At 42.3% G+C, this 8,233-nt stretch overlaps 1 protein-coding gene across 2 annotated transcripts in view; it reads left to right on the top strand.

The window, feature by feature from the left end:
* The window catches only part of LOC110982441 (alpha-1A adrenergic receptor-like), a 73,605-nt gene that overhangs the window by 39,506 nt on the left and 25,866 nt on the right, over window positions 1-8,233 (top strand). The window lies entirely within an intron of this gene.

Raw genomic sequence — 8,233 nt, 5'->3', positions numbered from 1 at the left:
TGCGCGGTGGTATTTTTAACTTTGACCCTTGATCGTTTCACATGTACATGTACATCAAATGGGTTGCATAGGACCTGCAAAAGCCTGGGATTAATAAATGACAATGTGATGATTCCATTCACTTCTAAAGATCTTTTCCGAATAAGGCAAGTACAAATCCCACCTGCAAAGCATATACTAGTCACATAATTAATTCCAATAATGCTAGACTACCACTGCCCCTTGACAAGAAAATATCGCCTCTCTGAGAATTCAACCAAGTGTTTTTCACCTTGAAATCCAGAAATACTAGACAGTGCTGTGGATAACAAACTGTTTATTAAATATATTGTTAGGGGCAATTACCACTTGGTTTAAGTTTAAGAAAATATGACGTGTTTGTTTTTGTGGGTGTGTATGCCATGGTGGATAGACCAATCAGAACAGGTTGTGCAGCACATCAGCATTATTTATGGGGCTAACAAGTAAAGTTACTGCTTAAAAGACTTCTGTGAGCCAACCTATACAGCAAATTTCATCATAGGTATACCCGCCCTCAAAATAATGCTGAATCAGTTCGTCTCTTATGAAAACTATTAAGGAATCAAACATTGTAAATAATTTATTATTTACATTCCGTTCTGTGGGATATCGTGCAGGGACAGACAGAAATATTACATAGGCTATAGACCTAAAGTTAGGCTGTTAACGAGTAAAGTTACGTCTAGAGTAACTAAGTTATCGAGAAAAACAATCTACCCTAACAAAAGTCTATTTTGTTAATAATTACATAAATAATTATGTAACCAAAATGGTATTATTTCATATAAACGTTACTTAACCGACATCAGGATATTATTTCTTCTTTCAATTGGAGTTTGGCGCAACTGCAAAAACGAATACATGTACATCTTCTAGTTCTATTGCTAAAATGAGAGTCAGGCATGGTGGATCGATCGAACAAGGATATGTACATGTGAAGCGATCAAAGTTAAAAATACCAGTGCGCAATCGTGACAAAAAAAACACGGGCGACGCACGACGGGCGACGCACGACGGGCGACGCGCGACGCACGACGCACGACGGCAGATATGGAATTCCATATCTTATGGTGTACTATTTACGACAAACATTTCTCTCTCTCTTTAGCCTCCCTCCAGGCGACGCGACCAGACGACGCGACGGCACGACGGCTCCCTTGCGTCGTGCCGTCGGGTCGCACCTTTGCCTTCTTGCCATTACTTTTGTACACACACGACGCGTCGCGTCGTGCGTCGCGTCGTGCCGTCGCCCGTCGCGTCGTGCTACTTTAGGTATTTTCCATGTTGCATTTTTTGCCGCCTAAACGTTCGCCCCTTCCGTCGCCCGTCGCGTCGTGCTGTCGTGCGTCGCGTCGTGCATTGTGTCGTGCATCGCGTCGCCTGAAGCACGACGCGACGCACGACACGACACGACGCGCGACGCGTCGTGTGCTGTTGCCCTTTACTTCATGGTGTTTATAGAGGGCGCCTTTACTGTCTTTCACCTTTCTTGCAAAGTGCATGCTATTCGCTCTTTGGTGTGGATTTTTCATTGGTTTTTATCTCATCGATTCATTGATTGAGATTAATTTCAGTCATATTTTATTGAAAGAAATGATAAAAGTGGACAAGAAAATCCGAATAAATAGGAATTGCTTTCTCAAATTAAGTGGAAACTGCAAGCTCAGAATTCGTCACTCCTTAATTTCCCAGTCAATGATTTCTTTTGTTTTCTCTAATCTCCGTCCAACACGCTTGCAAAATACAGGACCTGAGCCGCAGGCGCTGATTTTTTTTGGGGGGGGTGGGGCTTTTTCATCTGTTCATCAAATTGAATTAGTTGTGTCATATTATATCCCAAAAAAATGAAAACGAGCAAAAAGAAAATCTGGGTATGTAGGTGCTCTCGCATAATAAGTGTAAGCCCAGAATTCGTCACTTTTTTACCCGGCTGATCCTGGTTCGAATGTTTGTCCAATTTCTTTTTAAGACCGTTGATGAAGTTCCCATTTGTGGTAGATTTGTAACCTTATAAATATTTGTCTGTGATCCGTGCCAGGAGTTTCCAAGTAGTTCACTCACTCCTCCAGATAACTTGTCTACAATTGTGCGACCGCAAGTTTGAACACGGGTTTAAGTAGTTACCATCCAGCCTGCACTATATTATTACCCTCAGAATATTCAGTCTTCAGTCTTCCTCCAATTTAGTCTGCCTCGTTAACTTCATCAGCACCACACTTTCAATGATATTAGTCCGCCGGCGTGTTTCTTAATAAAACACTGTAGATCCTGCTACCGTTGTGACGGTGTCTTTTCTTCCTCTCTGTTTGGCCTCGCGCTTAATTTCTCATCAGATCTGCATGTTACATTTCCGCAAGCACGTAATAATGATTGATATATTGTATCTTAGAATGGATTTACAATATTTATTAGAAAAATCACAATTAGATTAGGAAAAGCTAAAACATTGTTGTGGCTAACGTTAATGTTATATATTTCCTGGAGACAATGCCGATTTAGATTTGTTGAAGAGTTTTCTTCAACAAATCACTCTTAATGAAAACACAAAGTTAGAAAGAATCCACGAAAAAGAACAACAGAATCATGGCCTGGTACCCATGGCATGTACTGTGCAAGCAAGGGCCGGGGGAAGGAAATGAAAGAAAACAGTAACGGCGCCTTCTATAAACACCATGAAGTAAAGGGCAACAGCACACGACGCGTCGCGTCGTGTCGTGTCGTGCGTCGCGTCGTGCTTCAGGCGACGCAATACACGACACGACGCACGACGCGACGCACGACAGCTCGACGCGACGGGCGACGGAAGGGGCGACGTTTAAGCGGCAAAAAATGCAACATGGAAAGGACCTAAAGTAGCACGACGCGACGGGCGACGGGCGACGGCACGACGCGATGCACGACGCGACGCGTCGTGTGTGTACAAAAGTAATGGCAAGAAGGTGAAGGTGCGACCCGGCGGCACGACGCAAGGGAGCCGTCGTGCCGTCACGTCGTCTGGTCGCGTCGCCTGGAGGGAGAGAAATGTTTGTCGTAAATAGTACACCATAATATCTTCGTCATAGCTCACGGATTTTCTTTAATTTCCCAAAGATCGTGGCCGCGGCGTATGACTTCAGCAATCGTTTAGATTTAATTCCAAACGAGGCATACATGTTCCCGGGAGAAAACACTGTGGCTAGAAATGCGCTCTGCACAGTTTGGAGCTCGCCTTCGGTCCTGATCATTTGGCCCTGGTCAGCTTGACTTTCGATATCCAAATCATTTTGAAGTTGTGCAGTCTTATCTCATCTTTGTGGATGTTCTCACGGGCTTTGGCAACACAGCTGGTCGGTACGACCTCTAAAACACACAAAAATTGGATTGATTTTTCGAACTCGACCCAATATATCTATGGAGCTATAAAACTGGACAAGCACTGACGAGCTAATGTATATCTTTCCTCCCTCCACTTTTGCCATGGAGCTATAAAGCTTACTATTCAGGGCCGAATGCTGACATAGCTTTTGTGATGAAAACGAGATGTCTGGTGTAATTCTTTTGTAATTCAGTCATCTCATGCAGCAGTAGCCTTTTCCGAGCGGTGGATTTCGTTGATTTCCTCTTTTCCTATAAAAATTATGATATTCTTGAATCCAGAGTTTTCCCACGAATTTGAAATACATAAAGGTGAAGCCAGCGCTGAACTACAGGCCATCCTGATGCTCATTAGCTTGCTACATTTTTTACTGCCAGATTCAAGAACTTAAATTTGGTTCACACTGTATTTTTACTCTATCACAGCAAGTCATTACATAACCAAAAGTCGAGCTGTTACGATCCGAAAACTCCAAACTATTTCATTATTCTGAAGCCAGAATTTTCTCCGATGCAACAAAGAAATCATAAAATACATAAAGGTGAAGCCAGCGCTGAACTACAGGCCATCCTGATGCTCATTAGCTTGCTACATTTTTTACTGCCAGATTCAAGAACTTAAATTTGGTTCACACTGTAATTTTACTCTATCACAGCAAGTCATTACATAACCAAAAGTCGAGCTGTTACGATCCGAAAACTCCAAACTATTTCATTATTCTGAAGCCAGAATTTTCTCCGATGCAACAAAGAAATCAAACAAGATCTCACTGATATGAGAAATAAATAAACAAGTATGATTTAATGAGAATGTTACATTTAGCATGTAAAAAAACAAAGGATAACAAATTAAATGGCGATTGGAACTAGTTTACAACGATAAGGATAAACAATCAAGAAAAGATCTTATATAAACAAGATGTTCTTGAGGGCAAAATCTTGGCAGGCACTGTAGTGAAGAATGCTGGACTCCACAGATGGCGAAAAAAATAGTTCAGTCCTTGACCGTGAGCAAAAAAAAAATTAAAAATAAAAATGAGTTGCAACGGGGACAAAGACCACGTCGAATAAGAATGACCGGGCTCGAGGTGAAACGGCGAGGGCGTGATGACCGTCGCAGATACAGGACTTGATGATCCCACAAACTGAAACTGGATTCATGCAGTTCACAAACTGTCTCTTCCGGAAAAAAATTCAGTTTTGCACTTCACTTGGTCTAGACGAACTTTTCTCACAAGTGTCGCTCCACAGACGACTCGCCACCACAGGTTGAAATGGTGCAGAAGTCAACAAGTCAAAGACTTCTCACAGCCTGCAGAGGGTAGAATTGCTTTCCAAAATCCCTCTTGCGGTGTGTGTCTAGTCTTTCTCTCTGTCTCTCCTGCCTTGTCTGCCAGAGCCCGTATTTTATAGTCTACAATTCCTCTAGAATTTTCTTCTCATTACGTAAGTTTCTTAAAATAGCCTCTTCAGCATGACTTAATCTTACAAGAGACTTACGGAAAAATACACCAGGTAACTGGAAATATCGTCAGTTTACAGGAAATTTCGCGGACGTACAACGAGAATATTCATGACTACGTTGATGTCATACACTGTGGCCTAGAGTCACACGCAGGTCACATACAGAATCGTGTGCGCTACCATTACATAATCTGCCGCACGTACAAAGACTGTGTGTGTATACATAATAGTTAATATTCGAACATTATAGAATTCAGTATAGAGTTCAGTGGCATCGATAAAAATTACTTTATGATATATCCAGGATCACTACTGGCTTCTGTGGACCTAAACGCCAATGTTGCATAAAGTATCACTTAATATCACAAAAATGTAGTACTTTTCGCTTTATCGTGTATGTTGTTACAAATGTCCTTTCTAAAATACATGTGGGACATATCTCCAGAAAAATTCCTGTAAGAAATAGTTTCAGCGGTTTATGTTGCACGCTATACGTACGATGTTGGCAACACGCCGTGCGGCGTCTCCATGTTAGATTACAATATCCACTAATTTCGAACACTAGCTACGGCTCTTCACCGTTTGATCATAATCCAAAGCCGTAATCGTAGGAGGCACGACCGGAACGCGGCTCGCCCGTCGTGCACAACCCCATACAAATCCATGTATTAACTCAGTGGAGCGCCGGCAGGGTGGGTGAACATACGTGGGCTAGCGGCGCGACGACGTCTTCTAAAACGTACGTCAAAGATATGCAAATTTTCTTTGTTAATGAGATACCTCTTGGGTGGGACTTCGGCCCCAAAACAGACTCTCCTATTTACTGAATAAAACAACAGCTTTTACAGTCTGGATACCGTACAATTTTCAATTTTAACTAATAACAACCATTTGTTATGGACCCTCTCAATCAATAACATAGTGAAACCTTAGATTAAATCCTTAACCGTATTTTAAACTGGTATGCTCCTTTAATAATTTTCATTTACACAAGTCCCTCACAAAAATACCAAACTTCCCCTATACTAACGTATAGCCCCTATCTAATGACCACTTGCGTCACCACAATCCCTCCATATTTCCTCCACAAATTATGCTAATGAGGTAAAAATAATGACTTTCGATTGGTCAATATGGGTAAAAAGAGGCATCGATGCACATTTTGTACCTGGCCCGCAGAACCTGAAAATCAATACAGACGATTCACAATAGTGCGCCACCAAGAGTTTGCAACGCGTTGGCCAGTCATAACGCGCGAAATTTGTCGACCCTTTCCAAACGCGCATTGGGTCGACAAATTTCGTGCACTGTGATTGGCCAACGCGTTGCAAACTCTTGGTGGCGCACTATTGTGAAACGACCGTATTAATCAAAACAGTTCTCTACTGCGGCTGTCTACAGTACGTTAATGTAAATCGGCCGCGATGAATACTGTCAGTGTCACGTTTATTATTAATTGCTGTCCAAATAATAACGGTAATCTACCGCAAGAAAATCACTGTAATTCATTTACACTATATTACTGGCGTTTGCACTGCCACTAAAGTACTGTAAACTTTACAGTGAAAAATCAACCTTTATATCACCCTTCTCCGTAACTACATGCAGGCTCCAATCCCCTTGTAGCAGCCAGACGATATATACCTTGTAGCCGCATTCTTTTCTTGACCCGGGAGCTGGCCTTTATTATAATTATTTACTTCCTTATGGATGTGTACTAGCTTCCCTCTGTTTATCCAACCAGCTTCCGAAGTGTTAGTTTGTTTCTTTTTTTTTCCTCCCTGCACGCACCCTCTCCGGCCGAGTACATGCCCATTTTCCCCCTCTCTCTCGCTTTAACTCACCACGGCCGGTGATCAGTTTATTCATTGTGCCGTTTTTATCCGCAAATTTCGCCTACTTTTAGCCATTCTGGGAACCTGTTTAGTGTACTGCCGTTTCCACTTTGTACATTAATCCACCGGAGTTTCCTTTGGAGGAGAACTTGCGCACGTCCTATACTTTGGAGAAGATTTTCTACCACTGTCTGCGGCCCATTGTTTCTTCCCGCTGACCAGCACGGCGCCATGTATGTACTTTCACTTTGGTTTGACGGTGGCTGGAGTGTCAAGCTTTGCTACTCCCGTTCCTGTAATGCTGCACTGTTGTTGGAGTCGTCGTCTTCATGTAGCTGTTTTTTGTGTGTGTAGTGCCGGACCCACTTTTTGCTGGATGCACCCCGCGTGACACACGCGTTTCCCGCTGAGTGACGCTGTTCTCCGGTTGCAATCTTGCTTGTTTGTCACTCACGGTGTAAGCGTGGAACTTTCCGCTTAACATTTTTGTCACTTTTTCTTTCGGACCACTCACCGGATTGATCTCGATCAACGAACAATCTTCGGACATCTAGGAGGACTGCAGCTAATCGGACAAGTGTTGTTTGTTCTAATTTTTTGTTGTCCTATTCAATGTTTTGGGGTGTGTGTTCAAAACTCTGTCCTGCCGTTTTTCTTGCATGTGCTTATTATGAGACGTACCTCATCTTGATGGTGTTTAATAAGATTGTAGTACCCCGATAGTGCATACCATATAGCGTCCAGGTTTTTCTTTGTAAGTTGAAACCGCTTTGTTACAAATTTGGGCCCACCTCACTTGTCTTATGATCATGATCACAGCTAACACCGTGCCCTTGTTATGAGATACCTGTTTTCATCATGTACACTCTGTTTATACTGTGACCTTAAAGCGTTCAACGAGATATCTTGGGACTGTGGTGCCTCATAAGCAAGTATTCTTTTGCATTAAATTTATTATTTTTGTTGGTTGACGTAGATATCTGTACAGTACATCTTTGCTTGTGGGCCTGTATTTAGGTTTTAAAAATAATGTAGGGTGCCTTCTGATTCATTTTAGTTACGACATTGATGTAACTATTTAACCCGAACCAACCGTAAAAATCGCCCCCTACACCCTCCACGCTCTCATCATCAGAACTTTTTTCAACATTAGTCCCCATCTTGAACCACAGAAGATCTACCATTTTGAATCATCTTGTTCTCCTTGGTACATTTTTCTTCAGTCTGGCATAGCACTTCCTCACGATCCAGTACATATACGCTTTACGGTCTTTATGATCAGCAAGTCAACTCGCCCCTAATACATACATACCACTACTACATCTTGTACTATCAGAGTTCATGGGCAATGTCCAGTGCATGGAACAGCTGCATTCACATAGCTTTCGAGATCAACAAAGAGGACACTCAATATGAACTCCTCCACTAGAAATCCAACTTTTTGCAACATGAGGAACATATTTCTGGGGACGGCAGTGGGTCGTTATTAACCATACCTATACATGTTCTATACTCCTACGTTTTATTTGCATGTTGAATTCATTTTGAGTGTCAGTACC

The sequence above is a fragment of the Acanthaster planci genome, linkage group LG13, assembly GCF_054643075.1.
Source record: "Acanthaster planci isolate LZ-2023a linkage group LG13, COTS_SCS, whole genome shotgun sequence".
NCBI classification, from domain to species: Eukaryota; Metazoa; Echinodermata; class Asteroidea; order Valvatida; family Acanthasteridae; genus Acanthaster; species Acanthaster planci.
Note: the sequence above shows the minus strand (reverse complement) of the source record. Positions and strands in the feature narration are given on the sequence as shown.